At 37.4% G+C, this 26,484-nt stretch overlaps 1 pseudogene; it reads right to left on the reverse strand.

Moving 5' to 3' along the window:
- Positions 1–13,600: 13,600 nt before the first annotated feature.
- On the reverse strand, positions 13,601–14,184 carry LOC115521614 (annotated as a pseudogene).
- Between the last annotated feature and the right edge of the window lie 12,300 nt (positions 14,185–26,484).

Consider the following 26,484-nt stretch of genomic DNA (forward strand, 5'->3'; position numbering starts at 1 on the left):
ATTTCTTCCAGGTAGCTAGATTAAAAATAACAATATGTTCCATACAAAGGAACAGAGAAAAAAAATTACAGAAGACCTCTTACATGCAGTCCAAGGGAAAGATGGAGTTATACCATTAAAGTGTGAAAGAAAATAACTGTCAACCCAAAACTCAGTAAACTCAATAGCTACAGAAAATATCTTTTTTTAAAAAAAGAGAAAATTAAAAAATCTTTAGAAACAAAAAGAGAGAGTTTTATTGTCAGCAGACCAGCAAACAAGATATATTTTAGGATCGTTTCTGGCAGGAAAAAAAAATGACATTAGTCATAAACTTGGATTTAAGTAAACAAATTAAAAAAATCAACAGTAATAGAATATAATGCTCTAGGCCAATTATAACCCAATAAAACTAACTCACTAAATAAATAAGAAAAAAATCTCTGGGAATGAGATTCTGGCACCTGTATTTAAAAAAAAAAAAAAAAAGAGAGTAACAGAAATGGCATAATAAAGGTAAACATATGAATGCGGTTTTTTTTCCCCCTTATTTCTAATTGCTCTAAAAGATAACAGGCTACCTAAAGCAAAAGAGTAGCAAGGAACTACATTGCATGACAACATTAGCAAAACAGATGAAAGGAATGGACTGGAAGTATGTATCTATAAGATCTTTAACTACATATAAAGTAGAGTAATATTCTTTAAAGGCAGACATATTAATTAATTAAACATATATTGCAGGGGTGCCTGGATGGCTCAGTGGGTTAAACGTCTGACTCTTGATTTCAGCTCAGGTCATGATCTCCAGAATTCCTGAGTTCGAGTCCCATGTCGTCTGCTCGAGATTATGTCTTTCTCTCTGCCCCTCCCCTGTTTGTGCTCTCTCTCTCCTTCTCAAAATGAATAAACTTAAATAAATAAATATAAATTATACAAATCCATTAAAAGATAATCAGATTACATAAAAGAGCAAAATTCAACTATAAGCTGTCTACACAAAACTGACTTTGAAACTAAGACATAAATAGGTTAAATGTAAAAGGATGGGAAACAGTGATATCATGCAAACACTAGTCAAGCTGGAATAGCTATATTAATATTAGACAGTATTATTATATAATGATAAATAGATCAATTAATCAAGAAGAAATAATAATCTTAAACATATATCCACCTATAACATAACTTCAAAATATGCAAATCAAAAACCGATAGAATTGAAAGCAGACATAAACAGATCTACACTTGTATTTGGAGACTTCAACACTCCTTTCTTAAGAATTGATAGAATAAGAAGACAGAAAATTAGTAAAAACATAAAAGAGCAGAGAAACAGTATCAACTGATTAACCTAATGGACATTTATAAAACCCATTACAGAGTATACATCACTTTCATGTACAAAAGGAACATTCACATAGAATACGATCATATGAACATATGATATGAATATGATATAAAATATGAATATATGATAGATTATATCATGAGCCACAAAACAAATCTTAAAAAAAATAAAATTATACACATGAATTCCAACTCAGGAATTAGAAGCCAATTTTAAAATGTTTGTGGAAAGACAAAAGAACCAAAATGATTTTGAACTAGAAGAACAAAGTGGAAGGATTCATATCATCTAATTTAAGGATTTATTATAAAGCTACAGTAACATAGAGTAACCAAGTAACTCTTGTCTTTGAAGAGAATAGGGAATACAGAAATACACTCAAACATATAAAGTCAATTGATTTTCAACAAAAGTGCAGATACTGTTCAACAAAGACACTGAAAATTTGGATATCCACATGCATAAAATAAACTTTTGTCAATATGTTATATAGCATAACTCAAAATGGATTGTGCACCTAACTCTAAAACCTGAAACTATGAAACTATCAGAAGATAAATGAAACAATGCCTGGGGCATGGCTCAGTTGGTTAAGCATCGGACGTCTGCTCGGGTCATGATCTCATGGTTCATGAGTTTGAGCCCCATATCAGGCAGCTCTGCCAGTCAGCACAAAGCCCACTTTGGATCCTCTGTCTCATCCCCTCTGCTCCTCCTCCACCTCACACATGCTCTGTCTCTCTCAAAAATAGATAAACGTTAAAATAATTATTAAAAAAATGAAGCAATGCCTATGTGGTCTTGAGTTAAACAAAGATTTTTTTTGATCACACAAAAACCACAATTCTGTTTTTTTCACAATTCTTTATAAAGAAAGAAATTGATAAGATGAACTCCTTAAAAGTAGTAACTTATGTTCTTTGAAGGGCACTACTAAGAACCTAAAAAGACAAACCGCAGATTAGGAGAGAAAATTTGCAAATTATTTTTATGATAAAAGATTTGTAACCATACTTTATTAGGTGCTCTAAAATCTCAGTAACGAAACAACCCAGTCTAAAAAATGTTTAAATAACTTGAATAAACACTTTAAAGATGGCAAACGAACACATGAAAAGATGCTCAATATCATTAGGAAATGGGGAAATGTAAACATGGAATATTACTGCACACATACTAGAGTGACTTAAAACAAAAAAGAAACAACACCAAGTGTTGATGGGGGTGTGGAGCTACTGAAACTCTCATGCATTTCTTTTTTTTTTAACTGTTTTCTTTTTTTAAGTTTGTTTATTTATTTATTTTTGGGAGAGAGAGAGAAAGAACACATGCATGGGGCAGAGAGAGAGGGAGACAGAGAATCTCAAGCAGGCTCTGTGCTGGCAGTGCAGATCCCAATGTGGCACATGAACTCATGGACCTTGAGATCACAATCTGAGCTAAAATCAAGCATCAGTCACTTAACCAACTGAACCACCCAGGCACCCACATCTCATTCATTTCTGGTGGCAAAGCAAAATGGTTCAGAAACTTTGGGAAAAAGTCTGGGATTTTATAAAGATATACATAACATGTGACCGAGAAATTTCACTTGTAGTTATTTAAGTGAAATGAAAAAAAAAATATATATGTTCAAACACAAATCTGTACATGAATTTTTATAGCAATTTTATTGTTATTGCCAATAATTGGAAACAACGGAGATTTTCCTCAATTAGGGTAACAAGGTAAACTGGGAGAGAATCATATAAAGGAATACAATTTAGTAATTAAAAAGAATTTGTTGTTGACATACAAAATAACATGGATGGGTCTCAAATGGCTTATGCTAAATGAAAATAGCCAGATTCAAAACACCACACACTCTATTATTCCATTTAATGACATTCTGGAAAAAACACAGTTTATAGGGACACAAAACATCAGTGGCTTCCAAGGACTGGAGTTGGGAGGGATGGTTACTACAAAATGGGGATGGTGTGTGTGTGTGTGGGTGTGTGTGTGTGTGTGTGTGTTGGAACTGTTCCATATTTTGATACTGTGGTCTTTATACCACTGCATGCATGTATCAAAATGTAGAACTGTGTGAAAAAAAATTATATCCTAACAAACAATGGAAAAAATAATATTCCAGTTATTACAAAAGAGACAAACAGAAAACCTACTCTACCTCTACCTTCTTTCTTTGTTGCCCTCCCAATTTGTATAGAAGTTGTTTTATCACCGAATTATTATCAATTATGTACTATTTACATTAATTTTGCCAGTATTCTCCAAATTTGTTTTAATACTAGTTTTTCATTCAAATATATTCAATTCTCATTATCCAACTGCTATAGTACTTCCAGCTATAGAATCTCTTGGTTGATTGAAAATTTGAACACTAGTAATTTTCTCAAGAACAGGTTACAGAAACAGTATTACCTGATGTCTTTTCTACTAAAAACTGTAGTCTTGTACTGTTTCTGATGACTCTCCTTTGTTACTATGTGTTGCTGCCATTTTCTTCCATTTTTCTTATAGTATCTTTGTATCAATTTGTGCCAGTTACCATATGTCTTCTACTAACTCTTATAGAATGATGTGAATTTTCCTAGACTGGTTATTTGGACTTCATTCTTGCGAAAAGAAAAGGAGGCAGGGTAGCCTTCCAGGATTTGTAACTCTGGTTGGTTGTAACTTCCAAGGATGGTAACTCTGTTGTCCAGAGATACTTAGCTATCCACAAACATGGCCTTACTGTATGATTCCTGATGCCTCCCTTTCTTCCATACAAATCAATTCCAGGAGAGTTTTCATTACAAATTCTGCTCACACTTGCTTCCTCACTTCATATTTCAAACCAGGTTCATGGCTAGAACTTCCGGTGAGTCCTTAACCTGTTAAAGCAGAGTTTTACCAGTACATTCTGAAATCTATCACCACTGAGCCTGTTTGCCATTTTCTAAGCTTCTCTATTTCTAACAGTCCCACATACATTTAGCTCTTTAGCTGCTTTTAGGAGCCCTACATCTATTTAGAAACCAGTAGACTGCACACTTCCCGGGTTCTTTGAAAATGAGTTTTACATATTTTCACTGTTGTTTGTGTATAATTTCCAGGAGGAAAGGAGTAATAATACTGATTTACAGTCGTACTAGTCTAGTGAATTTGATATATCTTTTCAGATGTGGAAGGCCAGACTTCTAAGATGCTTACATTCAACTGTACCATCACCCCAAAACATCATCTACTGTGTTCTTCAAACTTGATCACAAGAAAAACAATATTAAACAAAGGCTTTTAAATTGAAGCAAAACGATCTGAAGGAGGACATTTCTCATAGAGATTTTCTGTTATAACATCTTGGAGGAAAACATTCTCTCTTTTTTCTGTCATTGCTTTCTTCTTTCAATCAAAACTTAGGTTTGCAGAAATATTTTTCTTACCTCTGATTTCTTGGATTATCAATATGCTCTTTTCCAAGTCTATGGATAATTTATTTATTGCTGGTTCTGCCTTTTCTAGGTTAGAATGCTTAATGCAGTTCCAAGCAGGAAAATGCTTACCTTTCTCTCAACCTTCTGGTTTCCTTAGAGGACTTGGTACAACATTGAAATGTGATAGGCAATATCTATTCTCAGGGACCTGCCTCTCTTTTGAAACAAACAACGGGTTAGGCAGTCCTCTGAAGTGTACAGGCACCACTCCAGGCTATTATTTTGAATAATCTGCTCTGGCGCAGGAACACTCATGCAAGGTGTTCAATGTCTTAAAATATGCGGTGCTACATGAGTGCCTACAGCACCTCAGGGTAAAAACTGAGCCCAGTATAAGAATGAATGATGGAGCCTTTGTGTTTTTCTCAATGTTCAGGCAGGTGTGTTGGCATTTACACATGCCTATGTGATGTAGCATTCAGACGGAGATAAAACTCTTTGATGATTATACATTTCTACTGTACAAAGAATCCATCACCTTGCTAAGACAGTTTGCTTCTAATTGTTATGTTGTTTCTTCCCCTCTCACATTATCTTGTTTTATGGGAGAGGTGATTTTTACAAAGCTACATTTGCTTTACATTTAATTTTGTAAATATGCAACCAAATCAAAGGGAACTGCAGCATGCTCTCATGTTTAAAGTGAAAATGCACATTGATGTCTAAAGAAGAAAACCGACAAGATTCACATTGGAGGAGAATCCAATGTCAATGCATTCTTGGACTGAGTAATTTTCATAACTAGATTTTATTATTAAATTGAAGGCGTTTACAAGATTTTCTGATGAAAAAATATGATTAAATATGCATGTGGGAAGTTGGGGGGAGTTGGTGCATGAAGTGCAGGAAGAAGTAAATATGTATGCAGGAAAGAGGTAAGATAATCACACTCAAATGAACATGGAAAGCAACAAGGAAGTCCTTTTATACTAAAGACCGTATTTCCAGCAAATTGCAACTTAGCAATGCAGAAGTAAATTCAGCAACACTGATTGCACAATTCCAACATAAAAGACTGAAACTAATGTTGAAGTGTATTTCTCGAAAAAAAAAAAAAGATATAAAGATATTGTCCAATCCTTGAGGAAATGCCAAACTACTGAAGGAGAATTACAGAAATAACCAAACATAATACAGAATGGCAAAAATGTTTTTAAGAAACAAAACTGAAAGGATGTTTTCTTTGTTCTCATTAGTATCACAGACGCTTTTAGAACATGAGATTTGACTAGGGTACTTAAAAGGTCTGACCTTCCTACCTTTTAATTCCTACTTTTAGCCATTTCTCCCCAGAAACAGGTTATCACACAATTGATTTAAGCAGTCATGTTTTCACTATGCCTCAGTAAAAATGAAATGTAAAAAAAATATGTCAGACAGGAAAATAGGTTATGCTTGATTACAGTACTTATCTAATTTTATTTTATTTTATTTTATTTTATTTTATTTTATTTATTTTTGTATGAACGGTTCAGTTAATATGTGGAACTTTGGGAAGGAGATAAGGTTGTTTTTGAAATGCAAAGGTATAACTTTTTAAGACAGCACTAAATTATCACATTGACCCACTAGTGGTTTGGTCAGCTGAGTGTTCAAAAATTCATTTTCACAAACATTTAAAAGTCACGTAATATTTGTTCACTTCACTGGCAAATGCTTAAGTTCTTAACAAGTAGCAGTCCCCTACCCTGCTCTCTCTCTCTCTCGCTCTCTCAAAAATAAAATAAACATTAAAAAAATAGGAAATACAAATTCCCATATGAAAGATGGCCTCTCTGTACTAGAAGAAACCATCTTCAGTGGGGGAATCAAAGTCAAAAGAATTCTGTAAAAACAAACTTTGTTAAAACAATAACAATTCTTATCTCCCTTAGCTTCCCTGTATAGTTTAGTTACTCTTCCATAATTGTCTCTCTCTGCACAGCCCAGTGATAAAGGCATGTAAGTCTGCCATTTCTTTGGGTATTCATTCCTTATGAGGACTCCCGTGCCATGTAAACTTGCATAAATCCGTATTTTTTCCCCTGTTAATCTGTTTTGTGTTAGTTCAATTCTCAGGCCCAGAAGAAAAACCCAAAGAGGGTAAAGATAAAGTTCTGCCTCCCCAACTGTATCATACAGAGTAGTTTCACTGCCCTAAATATCCTCTGTGATCCACCTATTCATCCCTTCCCCCCACTCTAACTCTTGGCAACCACTGATGTTTTTGCTGTCCCCACGGTTTTGCCTTTTTCAGAATGTCACATAGTTGGTGGACATTGTTTTGAAAGATCAAAGAATGTATTTTTTTCCAAGGCTCCTCATACCGTGCTCTCCACTACAACTCTGCTCAAACTGGTGACATAAAATCCGCAAGTTTCTTGGTCTCACCAGCCAGACTAGTATCTCACTCACACACACACACACACACAGACACACACACACACACACACACAAACACACGCGCGCGCGCGCATAAATTCAGACTGGAACCCTAATCCGTTGTCCCTCTACTCATTTTAAGATCTTGAAGCCCTGTCCTTTCCAAGGATCTCACACTCCAGGAAATGAAAACCAGCACAATTAGGTATGGAACCCTCCTATTAACAAACATCAACCATGTCTCCAACAGGTCACTGGCAAGATCAAAAGACAACAGTTTCCAAAAGGACATGCCCAAGGGCACACGGAAATTGCTTCTAGGTTAGCTCATCTCACCTCCTGAACAGATAGCCGACGTGCCCAGTTACTGAACTGCCCCCTCCTTTTGATGGAAACTGCAGAGCTAGCTCCATTTCTGAAATCCCTCCTTAAATCATTCTGCAAAATCCTAAACCCTCCTGAAGCTCCTCACTGCTCCACTCCTCTCAAGGAGTTTTCCTCCACTGTGGTTTCTCTTGCTGCTGCAAATTAAGTGACCTACCTTTTTTTCTTTCTAGAGTCCGGCGTGTCCCTCGTGGTCTCCAGCCCTTCTACGAAGCCGATGCGCTCGGCGGAGGGCTGGGGGGCCTATGCTTCCCAGGGACCCGCGTTGCGCCTGCGCCTGCGCCTGCGCTTGAGCACCTCCCCTGCGCAGTCGCCTTGCAAACCCCGCATCCTCAGGATGCCTGCCCCCTCCCCTCGCGTTGTCGGTGTTCCTTTGTGTTGGTTTCTTTTCCCGCCCTATGAGGTTGGCGAGAGGTCACCTTCCACATCCCAAGGTCCGGTTTTTCTGGCGCGCTTCTGCAGCAGCACCTTTGAGGGACTCGTGACTCGGTTCCTCCGCCTGTCCTCGGTCTCTCCTGCTCAGCGCGCGACCCGGGCATGGAAGAGGGTGTATTGCATCGAGCAGGTCCAGCACAGCCTCGAGGTTTCACCGCATTGCCTCCTCTAACCGGTAAGCCCTTTTGTTCAGTCCCAGCCTTTGGGCCGCACTTTGCTTGCTCTTGTGATTTCTTTCAGCCCCCCCCCCCCTCCTCTTTCTATCCAGTTAGGCCTCATTGTGTGGCATCGTAATGTAGCAGTTGAATTTGTACATGTGGGAGACTTAATTTACCAGGTTCAGTGTCGGCTGTTTGGAGATCATTGGTCTTTGGCAAATTAAGGCATATGACTGAGTATATCCTATTGGGCCTTAAAGATTTTTAAGATGGTTAAGAAGGATTCTGAATATTCTGTTAGAATGCTCATCTGCCCAACACACGGTAAACTTTTCAAGTTTTCTTGACCTAACCCCTTGCTTAAGCCAACTAGACTTTCACTGCTCTTTGTGCAATTCAAAACACTTCCTTATAAAAGTATAGCATAATTTTGGAAGGCAGCTATGCTCACCACTGTACCACCAAAGCTGCACTGTGGCAGATATTTTGTATGAAAGTTCGTTTCACATTCACCTGTATGCACTTGTGAGATTGTGAGCATCTTGCCAGGAGGAACCAGTCTTGGTCATCACCGGATGAATAGCCCTCAGTAAAGAGGTCAACGCAGAATGGGCTCTTGTTGGGCTTATCAAAAGCACATAAGATAGAATATCCAGCGAATTTCCTAATAAGTGCATTACTTATCTTAGGCAATTAAAATATTATTTCAGATTGTATCTTTAGAGGCTGAGATTGGATAAATTGTTAATACTCTAATTGGGTAAATTATTAAAGGGGCACCCTGGCTACGATTTGACTGTTTATAAAATGACTTTAAAGCTGTGTCCATTTCCTACCCCAAAAGACAGTTCCCCACAAAAGGCATTTAACTCTGTCTAACGGAGGGGTGGCCTGGGTGGCCCCGTGTGTCGAGCATCGAGCTTTTCACTCTTGGTTTTGGCTCAGGTCGTGATCTCACCACCGTTTTTGTGAGTTCGAGCCGCCTGGGGCTCTGCGCTGACAGAGGGGAGCCTCACTCTCTCTGCCCTTCCCCCACTCCTGCTGTCTTTCACAAAACAAATGAACGTAAAAAAATGAAAACAACAAAACTCCAACAGATGCACACATCCTAATTGATTGTTCTGGGACATGGACAACAGTGATAGGTTCCTTTCACTGTACTTCTGGTTCTTTAGTAACATTAGTAGTTTCAAGGACTTGATCTTTCTAACTACCTCACAACTGAAATGTGCATCATCAATAAATATTTGGTAAAGGAATGATAGGTATTGAATGATGGCCTCTTCCCCCTCACCTATTAAAATCTAAATTTGGTCAAACCCCAAAGCAATAAATTATAAGGCTGATGAAGTATTTTGTTAACATTAGATAATGTTTGCCATGCTGTCATACCATAATACAATGTTTCAGACAGACACTTGTTGATTCTTGGCAGATATTAACTCATTTACTGCTCAGCGGTTCTAGAGGTGGGTACTATTATTATCTTCATTTGAAGATGAGGAAACTGAGGTACAGAAAGATTGAACAGTTTTCCCAGGTCAGATGGTCAGTAAGTTTGGTAGTTTGACTCCAGCATGCGTGTATATTACCATTATCCTGTTACAACTCTTCCTGTGCTATATATGAGATTTCTGTGAATCATGTAAAGATGTCCCCAGTGGGGAGACCTTATGAGAACACCTTAACCCTAAGTAAGGAAGGAAAGAGGACTTTGTATTAAGTATTCTGAATGATTTGGGAAATTTTTAGAATACAACTCATGTCTTACTTCAATAGCTGCCACTGCACCACCGCTTACTTGTAAACAACTGTAATTTTTTCCTCATTATAAAAATCCTCAACTGCATAAATTGAGGATTTTTCTCGATCTTTGTAGGAAACCTGGATGACTAAGCTGTAGACTTTTTCAAATAAGATACTTACCTTAGGTAGGAGCAATTTAAACTGTCCTTTGGAAGGTTTACAGCAATTGAAGTGAAGTACTCTCTGGTATTATCCATGGATTCGTTTCCTTTATACATTAGTGGACTTAATTTAGGGTTGTCATGACATTTATTGAAAAAAAAATAAAATTGAACATATCCTTAGCTGTGAAAACAACATCAATAAGAAACCAAAGCCACTGCCAAAAAAAAAAAAAATAACCTTCTGCTAAACATGTAAACCACTCCTTCAAAGAGTATCTGTATCCTTGTTTTTTCATGAAATTGTAAGTTTCATAACTTTTGGGAGGAATTCAGTAGTCAACCACGCTGCATAGCATTAGTGTGCTACGACATCAAAGGGAGAATGGATAAATATCAAGCTTTATTTCTAACCGGAAAATTATTGGGCACAACTATTCATAGTTCAAACATTTTCAAAAGCAGTATTTAATATTTAAAGAAAAATGCTAGTCAGGGTACTGCAGGTTTTCTCATGCATTATTTACCTTTAGGAAACATGAAGAACTAGAATATAAAAAAATATGAAAATGGAAAAAGCCTCCCTACCTCACAAAAGGTTTTGTTTTGATAATGTCCCAATCAATGATAAGATGCTGAAATACATAGAATAATGTGTCAAAATAAATCTTCATTATAACCTAAACAAATGGAGTTACGTGTAAGTCTTATGCCTCAGCATAGTTAAAATACAGTCTTGGCACTTACATTCATCATTGAGGTCAGAATCTAACTTTTGAAATCCAGCTTTGCATTGGGAAATGGCAAATTATGGCAATTTTCTCCGGTAATTCAAAGCAATGGAACCACTTTCTCTTCTGTTCTTCAGGAAAGTACTAAACAGCAAATAAATTCCATGTTTCATGTGGGGTCAATAATAGAACTACAAATGAACCCAGGGCTCAGAGTAAGTTCTAGAAGGAACATTGTTTCTATATTACAATGATTATAAAGCCCAGTTTTTATCATTGAAGCACTTTTGCATTGTTGGCTTGCAAAATGATGTTCACTAAACCCAACTGGCCACAGAGTCTTAAAATGGAGTCAAAAGCCATAAAAACAATTGCATAAAATAAGAATATAGGTACTTTATATTCCTAAGCAGCTCATGTATATAACTTACCCATCCTGCTCCAGATCCACCACTGCTTCGGCTTTGCCTGAGATGATAACCTTTTTAACTCATAATTTTTGCTCTCAACATTTTCATGAACACATCATTAACTCTGGAATTTGACCTGAAATCATCTTTGTTCTTCCCTCCCAAACTCATAAAGGCTATATGAAAGGTACATAGTAAAAACTGGGTGCATCTCTCTCTCTCTCTCTCTCTCTCTCTCTCTCTCTCTCTCTCTCTCTCTCCCTCTCTCTCCCTGTCTCAAAAGAAACACTTAAAGCTACTGTTTCTGGAATCAGCATCAAACACTTTCTCTTCCCTCCTCTGTCAGGGACCTACATGATAGGACATCCTATGAAAATATGCTGTGAATGTTTTATGAGTGTGCTTTTACTTAACCAGGAAGTCTGGAAGGAGGAGAGTGACCTAACCTGCCACATTTTCTTTATGAGAACATCTTCCTTGTGATCTATGGCTTCATGAAGTAGGCATAGAGTTTCAAAGTTGCCCTTGAATCCTGGGTCAAGAAATGCCACCAACATATATTCTTTCCTGTCACACATTTCAATGAATGTGTAGTTTCTCCAGCCAATGTCATTACTTTGAATTTGATTTGTGAGCATTCCACAAAAAGGTGTATATGCCTGTATATGATAAACAGAAGAACCTGACTTCGATTTCCATTATTATGTTTGAATTCCTGAGTGAGTGCTTCAGACGGCCCATATTGATCTTTATCCATCTTTCATTCCTCCCTCTCTTCCTCCTTCCCTCGCTTCCTTCTTTGCTTCCTCTTTTTCATTATTTCTTTCAGATGATGAGGACAAGAAGAAAAATGACTAGAGAAGCTAGAAATGATCCTGCAACTTTGATATAAGAACAAAAACAAAAACAAATGCTCTCCCTCCAAACACCCATTTTTCTCTTGAGAACCTCTGGGGAACTAGTTAAAACGGTTGCTAGGCAGCCTGTTCTTCATCTCACGATGGGTTAGAACTATGTTCATGTTTACTGAGATACTCTGGCAAAATTCTAAAATGAGTGGTTTTTTATTTTATAACTCCAGTTTAATTAATAACTAACATTTTAGGCATATTTATAGCAATCGAATATATGGAAATTCTAATTCAGTGAGTTAGGTATGTTTCCAAAATTCCATCACCTTTTTAGCAACTTATTTTTTATTATTTTTTTAATCTCCATATTTTACTGCCTTCGAGTTTACTTGGAAATTGTATACACCAATCTGCTCACAAAATATCTAGTCTATTTTATCATTCTTCAAAAAGAGCTATATTTTCCACCACTTCCCTTGAGAGACTGCACCTGAATCTATTAGCAATGAGATTGTCAAAGAAATTATATTAAGAGCTAGAAAGATAGATAAATAGTATATTCTACGTTCACGCACATAAAGACACAGACATAATTTGTGTGCATAGGCACGTGTACTAATTTTCACAAAAATGCGTGCACATATATGACTTCTTCCATTTATTTCTGGTTATAACTCTATTAACCATGATAAAAAAATGTTCTCTTTATAGTATATATATCTCTGAAGACATTTCTCTTTTTTCATTTTGGGGAGATCTAAAGTACTTTTAAGATTTCTTCATTTATTTCTATGTTGTGTTATTTACCTTTATTGCTTTTCCCTTGAATGTGTTTATTTTAGATATTCAGGTAAGTGAAATAGCCCACAGATAGTCTCCATAAGAAATGGGGAATGAAAGGAGTGATACAGATTGTTATCTAAGTCATGCTACTGAAGGAATAGCATATTTCTGGCCCAGGTTCTTCTACATCCTTGCCATTGGTCTCCTTTTCCTTCGTGACTCATTGTGAATTCATCTGTAAAACTCTGTCATCTATTAGTCTTTCAGTTCTTACTATGTTCCAAAGCTAGTGCACTGATTCAATCCCATATTCCCAGACCAGGGTTTCTTAACCTATAGTGAATGAACTGTCCCATCTATATCTGCCCCCACTTTTTATTTCCTGTTTTTTTTTCAGTTTTGCTTTGTTTTATTTATTTCATTTTCTCAAACAGCCACCATGCATTCCATCAGATTTTTTAAAGAGACTCCAAAAATACTAAGAAAGTTTATCTAGATAACAGTTAAGATCTTTGTAATAACTCTGAGGTGTAGGCATAACTCCACTTTCTCTTGATGTTTGCTTTATACATTAGGATAAGGGAGAAGTCCTGCTCTGTCCAGTGCTGAAAATGGCAAGTGAGACAGGTGTAATGTCAGATTAAGGAATCTTATTTAGAAAAAGGTTGTATGATCAGTGACATTTAGATTAACTTCCTAATTATGATAGATCTGGTTAGTTATTTGTAATTTTATTATTTTATTTATTTATTTATCTGTTTATTTTTATAGTTTGGTTTTCCCAAGGAGTTTATTTGGGCAGACCTGGGGACAGGGAGGCTCTACACCTAAAAGAAGGTGTTGGGTCTCTTGGTGGTAAAGCGTGGCTTGTGCTGGTGACACAGGACCCGGTGGGGCAGCAGGAACTTGATCTTGGAGCTGTGGAACTGCTTGGCTGCCGGTGGGCAGCACTTTCTGGCTGCAGTCTCCTTCACTTTCATGATCTGGATCCGGTGGGCCTGGGCATGGTGTTGGGCGCCCATGGCACCATGGCATTGGGTGACACCACCTACAGTGGTCAGGTCCTGGTACTCCTGGCAGATGTTGTGGATGCTGCTGCGGGAGTCATAGCACAGCCAGATGCTGAAGTTCTTCACCCTCAAGGGGGATTTCTTGAACACTTGTCCAGGGTAGACAGTTTGCCCTGAACACTTCTTCATCTTCTTCAGGTGAGACACAGAGTAGGAGAAGCGGGACTTGGCCACAGCATCAAGTGCAGGGATTCACATGTGGTACAGGGGCAGAATGCGGCATTTGGGGGTGGACAGGCAGCACCCCAGCACTTTGTACTTTTGCGGGGTGCCCAAAGCCTTCATGGCAAACTCTGCTCTCGTTGCCATCCAAGGAAGGTATTTGTAATTTTAATTGAGCTTAGTCTCTCCATTAACAATAGTAAGAAAGATGTTGAAAAGTCTGAATCCCTAGGTAACAAACTGCTTAATACAAGGGGTGGCCAGGGGCGCCTGAGTGGCTCAGTCAGTTAAGTGGCCGACTTGGGCTCAGGTCATGATCTCACGGTTCATGGGTTTGAGCCCCGCATTGGACTCTGGGCCAAAAGATCAGAGCCTGGAGCCTCCTTCGGATTCTGTGTCTCCCTCTCTCTCTGCCCTCCACTCTTGTGCTCTCTCTCTTCTGTCTCAAAAATAAATAAACATTAAAAAAAAGTACAAGGGGTAGCCAGTGGGTATGGGTGGTCTTTGCAGCAGCCCTAACAAACTGAGTAACATTGGATGAATCATTTAATCTTTATGTTCCTTAGTTACCTTGTCTTGAAATGGTAATGCTAGTAGTTTTATGACTTCCTTTGCAGGATCACTGTAATAATAAAATCCCATAACTAAAAAGCTAAAACGTGTATATGCAGTTCATATATATATATATACATATATATATGTGTGTGTGTGTGTGTGTGTACATATGAAACTTTTGAGCTGTGAATGTAAATAAGGTAAGCATTTGCTTTGCACTGCTAAAAAGCAACTAACTAAAAAGCTAAAACATGTATATGCAGTTCATATATATATATATATCTATATATATGTACATAAGAAACTTTTGAGCTCTGAATGTAAATAAGGCAAGCATTTGCTTTGCACTGTAGCACCTCATCAACAAATCTGTTGGCCAATATTCTGATACTGAATATTCATATACAATATAGTAGTTCCATTTAATTTGAAGGAACAATATATAAACCTTCCCAAAACAAGACTCCTCTTCTGTTCTTTAAATAGTCTCCTTGGTATATGGGAGGCTATATATTAGGGTAGAGTAAAATGTAGTCAGATGAATTTAAGCTTTTATCTCTATATTACCATTTACTAGATCTGAGTCCCTGAAAAGTTAGTAGGCCCTTTATGAATGACAGTGTTCTTTATTCTTTTGAAGAAACCAATTACAGATTTATTTTCCTAATATCAGTTTTATGCTTTTACAAGTCCTTTGATTTTTTTTCCTCCACTACCAATTTCTTAAAGTTTAATTATAGTATTGTCCTGAATTTACTGATGTTTTATCACTTCCTCTAGGACCATCTATGAATGCCATCAAAATGTTGATAATTTATTCCTCTACCAGAGAGAAATTCTTTAGGATCTACTGAAACTTCTGAAGATAACTTTTTTCTTATCTCTATTTATAAGTACCTCAGTTCTTAAGTCACTCTTCTCAAAGTAAAGCAAAAGCACCCAGTAAAGACTGTTTCTAGAGGTCAAAGTGAAGAAAAGCTAGATCATCACAATTTTGGCCTTTTTTTTCAATTTTTCTCTTCTTGTTTAACTAAGAATTATTTTTTGGTTAAAATGCATCCATTTAAATAAAAATTTAATTTTAAGACTCATTTGGTTTATAGTACCTTCTTAAATTATCTTTAAACTGAATATATTTTTGCAGAATATTCAGAAATAGTATTCATGTAAATGACTTCAGTTTATCCTATAAAAGGTATCTATGAAACAAACAAGAAAATACTTTGGCTAAGTTATCCTGGGAGTAAAGGTAAAACACAAAGATTTGGTAAATTTAAAAGTAAAGGAATTAAAAGAATAGCTGGCATGTATGTCTTTGTTCCTTCCTTTTTTCTTTCTTTCCTTCCTTCCTTAACTATTTAAGAATAGTGTTACAACATCTGCAACTTACTTTCAGTGGATTCGGGATGAAGAAAGAGAAAGGAATATGCAAATGTGGCACACATTAACAATTAGTGAACGTTTGTATTTATTGTAGTACTCTCAGTTTTACTGTGGATTTGACACTTTTCAAGTTACAGTTTTAAAAATATGTGTGTATACCTAGCTTCTAAAATATATCAGGTACTTCCCTAGATACTGGGATAATTCAGTATTGAACAGAAAAATAAAGGCCCTGCCCCCTGGAGCTCATGATCTTTTTCAGGTGTCAGGCATTAGCCAATAGCTACACAGTTTTTTTTTTTTTTGTTTTTAATTTTTTTTAACGTTTATTTATTTTTGAGACAGAGAGAGACACAGCATGAACGGGGGAGGGGCAGAGAGAGAGGGAGACACAGAATCGGAAGCAGGCTCCAGGCTCTGAGCCATCAGCCCAGAGCCCGACGCGGGGCTCGAACTCGCGGACCGCGAGATCGTGACCTGAGCTGAAGTCGGACGCTTAACCGACTGAGCCACCCAGGCGCCTCAGCTACACAGTTTTTAAAATCATTGTTGGTAAGTGTGATGATCATTCATGTCTCATGTTTATATAGGATCTATCTGGATCCCTACTTCTACTGGTCTAGTCTAGCACAGGAAACCTGTAGCCGGGTGATTGTTTAGCTTCAGAATCTTCGTATCAGGACCAAGCCACTGGCCTCAAACCAAGAAAAATAAACTGCCTTATCTGGGCTTTTATCTTTTTTTCCCTCCCATCCGTTTTGCCTCCACTCACCTTGCCATCTATGGGATCTATAGTCTACTACTTTTTATCAGCAAAAAATAATTTCAAACTCCACTAGTGATATAAGCATATGATGTAGGGAAACAGTCTCTTGAACTCTGCCAAGTTTTAGATTCTGAATAGAAAATTCTCTTGGAGTCATATGATTAATGGGATATGAATGGATGCAATGCATACAATTTCAGGATCACTTCTGTGAAAGGAAAGTTCTTGCTTCCTCTTTCCTCTTTCCAGAGATTGGATGGGGGGAGGGGGGACAGTTGAGAGCCAGCTTTCACTATTTTAGCAACCCTGTGTGTGACCTTGTGGAATAGTCACTCCATCCTAAATCATGCCTCTACTTCTGTACTATTACTGGAGAAGAAAATACAAATTCTCTCTTGTTTGAAAGGCCCTGCTTTTAGCTTTCTTTTCTTTCCTTCTTAAGGTTTCTTTTTTGTAGTCAGTTTGGCCTATATTCTAACTAATGTACACTTTAACTAAAAATCCAGGAACCATTATTGATTCTTCCTTCTTTGTTCCTCATCTTTTCTTTCTTCGTACAATAGTTGATATCCTCACTGATCCTTGCTTTAACTACTGAAGTAGTCACAAGTAGACTTGGTCTTTGAACCTTCTGACTCTAATCTCTTTCTCACCCTTCATACTTACATCAGCTTTTCATTTCTTCTTCTTCTGGTTTTTTTTTAGTTTATTTATTAATTTTGAGAGAGATAAAGGGAGGGAAGGAGAGAGAGAGAGAGAAACAGAGAGTGAAAGAGAATCCCAAGCAGGCTCCATGCTGATGCAAGGCTCAAACTCATGAACTCGTGAGATTATGACCTAAGCCAAAATCAAGAGTCACATGCTTAACCAACTGAGCTACCTAGGTGCCCCAGCTTTATCTTTGTGCATTTGTATTACTTGTTCTCCTCAAGAACATTCAGATTCTTTTCCTCTTTGTTTTTTTTTTAATTTTTTAAAATGTTTTTATTTATTTTTGAGACAGAGAGAGACAGAGCATGAGCAGGGGAGGGGCAGAGAGAGAGGGAGACACAGAATCTGAAGTAGGCTCCAGGCTTCTAGCTGTCAGCACAGAGCCCGACTCGGGGCTCAAACTCACGGACTGTGAGATCATGACCTGAGCTGAAGTTGGATGCTCAACCGACTGAGCCACCCAGGTGCCCCACCCTGTTTGGTTTTTTTTTTTAAGTGCTGCAAGTTTTTGGCTTCAGCTTATATGTTATGCCCAAGTGGCTTTGAGAAAGGGCCACCTTCCCCAACTTCTTCACTCATTGAAATGAGAAAAATCTCTGAAATTCTAATATGGCTGGCTTAAATTTTATCTATTATGTGAAAATCTTCCCTCAGTTCTTCAGACTGAATTCACAATTCTTCTTGTACTATTTAGACAAAACTTTTTTTTACCTCTTTCAGAGTGTTTTGTTCAGCCAAATATTATAATTTCCTTAATATGTGCCTATCTCTACCACTGGAATATAAATTTCATGAGACTATGCACTATATTTTATTTTTCTGTCTCATTTTCATTGCTATCACCCACGGAAACTTGCATATTTCTCCATACATCAGAGGTAACAAAAAATATTTATTGAGTTTTCTGACTTAAGGAAGGTTAAACTCTCCAATTCCTTCCTGAATTAGAATGATCCTTGCTGGAAGCCAAGATACTAACAGAGAAGGCTTATAAAGAGAAAGGAAATGAGGTGTGTGTGTGTGTGTGGGGGGGGGGATTTTATACCCCTCCCCAAATTGGGTGTTTTAGTTTATTTACTTTAAGCAAGACATGATTTCTATTTTCCAAAGGAAGAAATCTTGAATATATTATAAGAAAATGATAAGGTTTTCTGGACATCAAAGAATTCTTACAAAATAACTTTTGGATGAGTTAAGTGTAAAAGAATCAGAAACATACAAATTAAATTTCCCTTGAGAGACTGGGCTTAAAAATAAAGAAGAAACATGTTTAAAATATTACAGAGCTCAAAACTTTGAGAAAAGATTTTAGAAAACAAAATACTGAAGTTTAATAATATGGTAAAATTAAGCCATAATGGCACATTATTCAAATATTTTTACTCTCTACTAACTTCCCCCAAATATAGACCATTTCCTAAATGACAGACTCTTTTAGAATCATGGTTTGACTTAATGGTCTCAATTATCTATCCTCTCGTTTTACCATAAAATGCTAAAAAGAACTTCTATTTAATAAGAGCTTACAATGTGGTAAGTGATTTTCCAAAACTATCTCAACTAATCTGAACAACAATCCACATTTTCCAGATGTCAGTGTTTTTCTTGATCCCGCAGTCCATGCTGTTTCCTGTCCCGTATGCCGTTCCAGCATGGCCACTCCTAACTTGGCAGGTTACCATAGGGGTAAAAGGAACTTGTTATCTACCCTGAAAGTCTCACCGTAACTTTGGGAAAGAGAAGTAATATCTGACTCATTTCTGAATTTTGTGGTAGTATTAACTTCAAATAAATTTTAGGACACTGTGATTTGTTAGCCACTTTGTAATATTAATGATAGCAACCAGTTACAGAGCACGCTTTCTTATATGAGGTGTTGTGCTAAGTATTTTAAATACCAAACCTCAGTTATCACAACTACATAAAGGAGTTAACGTTATTCCCACTTTACATGTGGAGAAATGAAAACTCTGGAAAGAGTAAGTGAAAAGCTCATAGAAACACAACTACCAGAGGTAGGGATTTAATCCATATCTAATTCAGCATCTTATACTTTTCATTGCAATTTTATATTGTTTTTACTTTGAAAGCTATAAGCCATTAATAATGAAAATATAATGAGTTTCATGCATAACAAATTGGAATAGTATACAAAATTATGAAGAAAAATAGTTTTCCCTTGGGTAACTTTGTTCATGCAGGTCAGTAATTTTGTAAGATTAAACCCATATCAAACTATGACTCAGAAATTCTTATAGGTTTGTATATTAGCATTGTGATAAAATGAGCAGGAAATCTGCCAATCTATTGCTTAGTTTTACTCCTTATCCTGACAAATGGAAGCCTTATCTATAGACAGGGAATCTCAGGCAGTATTTAGCTACTTTATCTTGGTTAATCCATACTATGGAAAGAGATCTGTTAAGTAACCAATAACACAAGACATGATGCACGTTACTCTGTAATGAAGCCATGCTTGAGCTGTTGAGTGATGCATTACCGTCCTACTCCATCAGACACTGTCATTCTTTTAAAGTGGGAGCTCTGAAAAAATAGATAAATAAGAGTGGGAGCTCTGGAATTAGCCACTCATGTCTTGATACCCGCCAGCATAGAGAATAAAGATGATCAGACATAGGGTGAGAACATGAGTTTTTATTCCCCACTCTTTTTCAACTTTTAATGGTTTGAGTTGGCAGTATACTCATATAGTTCAAAAATCAACATAGTAAAAAAAAAAGTAACCAATAAAAAGTCTCACTTTCTCACCTGCCTTTCCCATCCATGATCTTTATCACCATAACCAGGTAATCCTTTCTGCTAGCTTCTTCAGTCTATCCTTTGGAGATTTTCTGTGTACATGCAAACAGAAACATTAAGTCTGATTTTCTCTTTCTTACATGAGTGGCAGCCTACTATCCACACGGTTTTGTATTTTGCTTTTTCACATAATTTCTTGCCTTAGAGGTCTTTACGAATTTATTGACAGTTTCATAGTATTCCATCGTTTAGATTAAGTCTACACTTATTTAACCAAAAGTTTCTACATGAGCTAGAAAAACTTCTGTGTAAGAAGAAAGCATATATGAAAGAAAATATAATGCCTACCAAACGTGCTTGCCTCTGTCATCTATCCCATTTGCAGTTAGGGGTCAGGTGCCAGATGATTAAATCGGGCTAAATAAGTATTATTAGTAGGCACATGGGTCATCTCCAGTGAAAAACTCACCTGTGACTCTTGATTCTCTCTCCTAATATGCAGTGAATGAGAAGCTGAATGTCCTTGACATTACGGCTACAAAGATGAGGGCATTTACTAGTTCACATGCTTGAGCAAATTTTGCTGCAAGCTGTCTGCCACACTGCAGTGGACACATATTGTTTTGTATGATTTGGGACTTATTTTGATGTTGTATGGAATCATGCATCTTTTTTTTTATTTTTTTTTTAATTTTTTTTTCAACGTTTATTTTTTTGGGACAGAGAGAGACAGAGCATGAACGGGGGAGGGGCAGAGAGAGAGGGAGACACAGAATCGGAAACAGGCTCCAGGCTCTGAGCCATCAGCCCAGAGCCTGACGCGGGGCTCGAACTCGCGGACTGCGAGATCGTGACCTGGCTGAAGTCGGACGCTTAACCGACTGCGCCACCCAGACGCCCCTGGAATCATGCATCTTGAATGGGAGGAACCTTTGCTAATGTTTAGTGGCTGAGTCCTTAGGTCTCTGTGTTGAAATTTTGAGTATATGTGCAGTTTTTTTTTTTTTTCCTGGAGAGTCATTAATAATCATTAGGTTCCTAAAAGTAGTCCAGAACCTGAAATAAATTTAACATTACTAATCTGGCTAAACCTCTTATTACAGACAATAAAAATGAGTGTCAAAGAGATGAGATTATTTCTCAAGAAGGTACAATTGGGTTGGAGATCTCCTTTCTTTCAGTTCTGCCCATGGTTTCTCATGGTCCTACCTAGGAGAGTCCAATGGCAGTCTAAGACAGTCCAATGGCAGTCTAGGATAGCCCAGTGGCATTAAACACACAGCTCCAAGTGGAGTCAACTGTTGTTTCTTAACTTCATCAGCATATATATTCTGTTAGTAGCCATGCACGAACTCACAACCTTTCTGTCTCATATACTTGACTATATATGTTTATAGTCTTGTTCATTTCATTTGTTCAAATAGTCAAAACAAAAAGTTAGGAGGTAGGCCTGATCTGTCATTTCACCCTCCCCCTGCCCCACAAAAAAATTCCTACTTCAGCCAATCTACCAAATATTAATTTTCTCTGTCTTTCCTTCAGAATACATACCCAAACTGATCATTTACACCGTGCTCACCATTGCCTTCACAGAGCAGGTGCCTGTCTTGGACGATGCTGACTACTTCCTTCTGCTTTCCTTACACCCTCTCAACCTTTGTGAGGAAAGCAAAATTATCTTTTAAATCTTAAAAATGATCTTTTAAAAAAAGCAAATCAGAACCTCTTAATGGCTTCTTACTACACTTAAGAACAAACTCTGTTTTTAAGTGTAGCTTATGTAGGGGAGGAAAACTTTTCCTTCCTTCCCTTTTAACTTCTTTAGCTGGTATAGTAATTAAATTGATATACGACAAGCTAACAGGAGAAAAACAAAGTTAATTTCATATATATGGGAGCTCATATAAATATGAGACTTAAAGAAGTGACCAAAGCAGGCAGGTTTTATACCTTTTAAATAAAGAGGGGCGCCTGGGTGGCGCAGTCGGTTGGGCGTCCGACTTCGGCCGGGTCGCGATCTCGCGGTCCGTGAGTTTGAGCCCCGCGTCAGGCTCTGGGCTGATGGCTCAGAGCCTGGAGCCTGTTTCCGATTCTGTGTCTCCCTCTCTCTCTGCCCCTCCCCCGTTCATGCTCTGTCTCTCTCTGTCTCAAAAAAAAAAAATAAATAAACGTTGAAAAAAAAATTAAAAAAAAAAATAAAGAAACAAATTTTTGAAGAATTGACAGGACAAAGAAGTTGGGCTTAAGTTAGCAAATTAATGAAGAAGTAACAAAGTTTGTTTCTCCAGCCTTCTTGGCCTTGAATTCCCTATTTGTGGTGATAAGGATGCATTCTACCCTCTACCTGCAGGGAGGGTATTCATCACAGGGAAATTTATTTCCTGCTTTCCTGAAAGACAGAAGAAAGTCACAATGTTCTTATATCAGCTATTTCTTAAATAACTTTAATTCAAAATAACTAATATGCCAAGGTTGCATATTTGGAGCAGCCTGCCCTGAACCCCATCATTTATAAGGTTCTTCCCAGTGGACCCCCAGCTCTATGACTAGCTTCATCTATTGAAAAATGCTTCACAGGGATATTTGTAAGACTAAATATTACTTATTTGGGTGTCTGCTCAAAGTTCATCCACAGTGGGTGTCTAGGTGGCTCAGTCGGTTAAGCGTCCAACTTTGGCTTGGGTCATGATCTCAGGGTTCGTGGGTTTGAGCCTCGTGTCAGGCTCTGTGCTGACAGCTCAGAACCAGGAGCCTGCTTCAGATTCTCTGTCTCCCTCTCTTTCTGCCCTTCCCCCAGTCATACTCATCTCTCTCTCTCAAAAATAAAATAAACATTAAAAAAAATTTTTTTTAAAAAGGTCATCTTCAGGAGAGGCCCTCCCTGACCACTTGGAGAAAACACTCCTTTCCTCTACCACTCTCTTGCACTTTATTTTTTTTTTCTTTATAGACATTAACATTTGATTTTAAAAATATGCTTATTTATTTTAGTGTATCTTATTCCATCTACAGTGTAGGCTCCATGAAGTTGGGGATCTTGTCTTTTTTGCTCAAAAGTGAATCACAGTACCTAGAACACTAGTTGGTGCCTATTAGTGCTTAATGTTAATTAAATCAGTCAATCATTGTTCATTCTCCAAATTCCCTTCATTTTTCTTCTGTCATTTGACACTGCCCATCTTTCAGGGGTTTAGACTTCTATGATTCAGCTACCTCCTGTCTCTCCTGATCGATTTTTTTCCTAACCCTTATGGCAGCAGCAGCTACAAAATAGACCTTTTGATCTTGATGGGAAAGATAGCATCATGTGAGAAAACACTCTGCCCTAGGATTTTGAAGACTCACCCTATACCTGCTTTTGATTCTAGTATTGTTGGGGTATGACCTTGGATAACTCTTCGAATATCTCTGAATCTGTTTTGTAATCTGTGAAATAAGAATGATAAAAAATTATTACAATGAGGATATGCTCCCTTGGAGCTGCCTCCCCAAAATGTTGCATTTCATTTAATACGCACAAATTAGAGGACATAATTCATGTTTATATATACCCAAAAACATAATGCCAATGTACAAGCACATTGTTGTTGTTGTTATTATTATTATGTTGTTGTTGTTGTTATTGTAGGAAGCTCTAATTCACCTCCCTGATTGAATTTTCTGAGTGTTTTCTATCAGCACTAGTAATAGTGTCAATAAGGAAACCTAGGAATCAGCCCTTTCAGTTTAATGGCATTTGTTTCAAGAATATTATAAGGATGTTATGAGGCCTCTTATAAAGTTAAAAACGTTATTGCTTGTTCTATAACCACATTTTCTATAAATTAAGGGTCTTCTTTTTTACTATAGAAAGTGTTATACCATTTAGCATGAATGGAATTTCATGGAGCCAAAATTTTAAGTCTTTCATCAATTTGTCACCAACTGGTATTAGCAGATAGCTTCCCTAGTTGTAAAAAACCTTTCTTCCGTTAATTGGCTGGTGCCTACAAAGAAATGTCTGATTTTAATGTATATGTACATATATAAGCTCTGTTTCACCTGAGCCAATTCTGTAATAACCCTCAACTTCATCAGATCAATGTCTGTTATCTAAGTGTATGGATCATGCTTCTACAACAGGCTGCAAAAGAACCTCTTCAAATGCATCTTGCACAACTAAGTAGTGAGAACTTGCTAATGCACTCTGAGTCACATACTGTGTAAAAGCAGTAAATTGTTTCCTTGGTGGTTTTGACAACATTGCCTCTGAACATAATTGAATGTCATACGTTTATATGTTTGCAAATAAGGTCCCAGTGACATTACCCCTGGGAATGTGTACACTTGGTCGTCCGTTTATGACAGAGGAGCCAGACATATGGCCTGTGGCCTCGGTTTGGCCCCAGAGCTGTTGCCAAATCCTCCTACCAGTTTTCAGCCAGTCTGCCCCGTCACTGTGCATCAGCTCTGTCAGAAGTAGTGCTTCCCATCAATAAATGAGCAGAAATGCAGCTTCCTCAACTGCCACCTCGCGGGGCCTCCCGGCTCTGAGATGGCAAGAGTCCTTGATATGTGCAAGAGAATGTCACATGTTATGCAAATGAAAGAAAAATGATAAGAGAAGGAGAAAGAAATGTTACAATGAAACCTGAAAACAGATCTAGAAAAGAGGCAGAAAAAAGAAAAGACCCTGCTTCATGGAAGTCGGGAGAGGTAGACTTTAATGCCTACACTGCTCTAAAGCCTTCATGGGATAGTGGACAAACCTCTTTCACCTCATTGGCCTTAATTTCCTCTCCTGTAAAGCAAGAGAGCTGGACTAGTTTTTCAACTTTTTTTTTCACCATGAACTATTTTAATTATCTGGGTCAGATCTCATATTTTAAAAAATTTTGTTTATTAAGCAAACTATATTTATCATTTCCCCCAATTATTAAATAAATGTACAGCTGCAAATCAGAGTTTCTGACCGGCATGATCTTTGACACATTGGGTTGGTATCATTTCAGGAAAAAAGAAAAGAAAAAGAAATGTGTCATTTGACTCTCTATACGTAGAAAGCCTTGAAGTATGGAAAATACCTTAGAACTATAAATAATGTTCCATGGATTTTTGCTCTTCATGTGAACATATTTTTTTTTAGGATTTTCTTTCAATAAATATTTGATAAACACTGTGCTAGGCGCTGGCATTGTTAGGTACTGAATAACACAAACTATTCTTGATAAACTTCCCAAGTGGTAGAGAACACGAAGAAAAGTCTAATTCAGCAAAATAGAAAGTATAATAATAGAGCTATAATCAAATATGGGATCAAGAGAAGGTCTATTGCTCAGTAGCCTCATTGAAGGAAAACAAACAAACAAAGAACAGGGACAACAAAACCCTATTTGTGGAGACTTGCTTAACATGAGGGGCCTTCTGTTCATATTGCTCACCCAAAGTGTGATGTGTGGGACCAACGCCCTGGGAGATGCTCTTAAAGACAGTGTGGATTCTTAAAAACATAATTTTGATCGGCAAACAATATTTTCTATCTCGTTCTAAAAGATTTACAATGCATATGTGCATATTAAAGACTCTAGGAAGCCCCTAATGTAAAGAAACATATTTAACTTGGTTTGATATCGATTTTTTTTTCAAATATTTGACCAAGGAATCTACTTTTGCAGAATACAAAATAATGAACCATAGGTTAAGGTACTCTAAATATAGCTCTTTTTGTATGTATGTGTACATGTGGTGGGAACACTTAAGATCTACCCTCTTAGCAAATTTTAAGTATATAATAAAGTATCATTAACTATAGTCACCATGCTGTACATTGGATTTCCACAATCATTCATCTTATGTAGCTGAAACTTTGTCCCTTTGACCGACATTTCCCGATTTCCCTCTCTCTCCTACTTAAATAGAGGTCTTGGAATAAGCAAGATATCAGAACCATGTTTCTTGATCTCATTACTTGGTGGCCCATTGCCAGCCTCCTCCTATAAGCCCTCAAGACCTGTAAGATTGGTGTTACTGAGCTACACTTTAGCAGTCTCCTATACATTTAAAAAGAGGGGTGCCTGGGTGGCTCAGTCAGTTTAGCCTCTGACTCTTGATTTTGGTACAGGTCACGATCTCATGGTTGGTGAGATCGAGACCTGGGTCAGGCTCTGCAATGAAGGTACAGGGTCTGCTTGGGATTCTCCTTCTCTGCCCATCCTCTGCTCGTTCTCTCTCTCTCTCTCTCTCTCTCTCTCTCTCTCTCTTTCTCAAAA

Source organism: Lynx canadensis, chromosome C1 (genome assembly GCF_007474595.2).
Source record: "Lynx canadensis isolate LIC74 chromosome C1, mLynCan4.pri.v2, whole genome shotgun sequence".
NCBI classification, from domain to species: Eukaryota; Metazoa; Chordata; class Mammalia; order Carnivora; family Felidae; genus Lynx; species Lynx canadensis.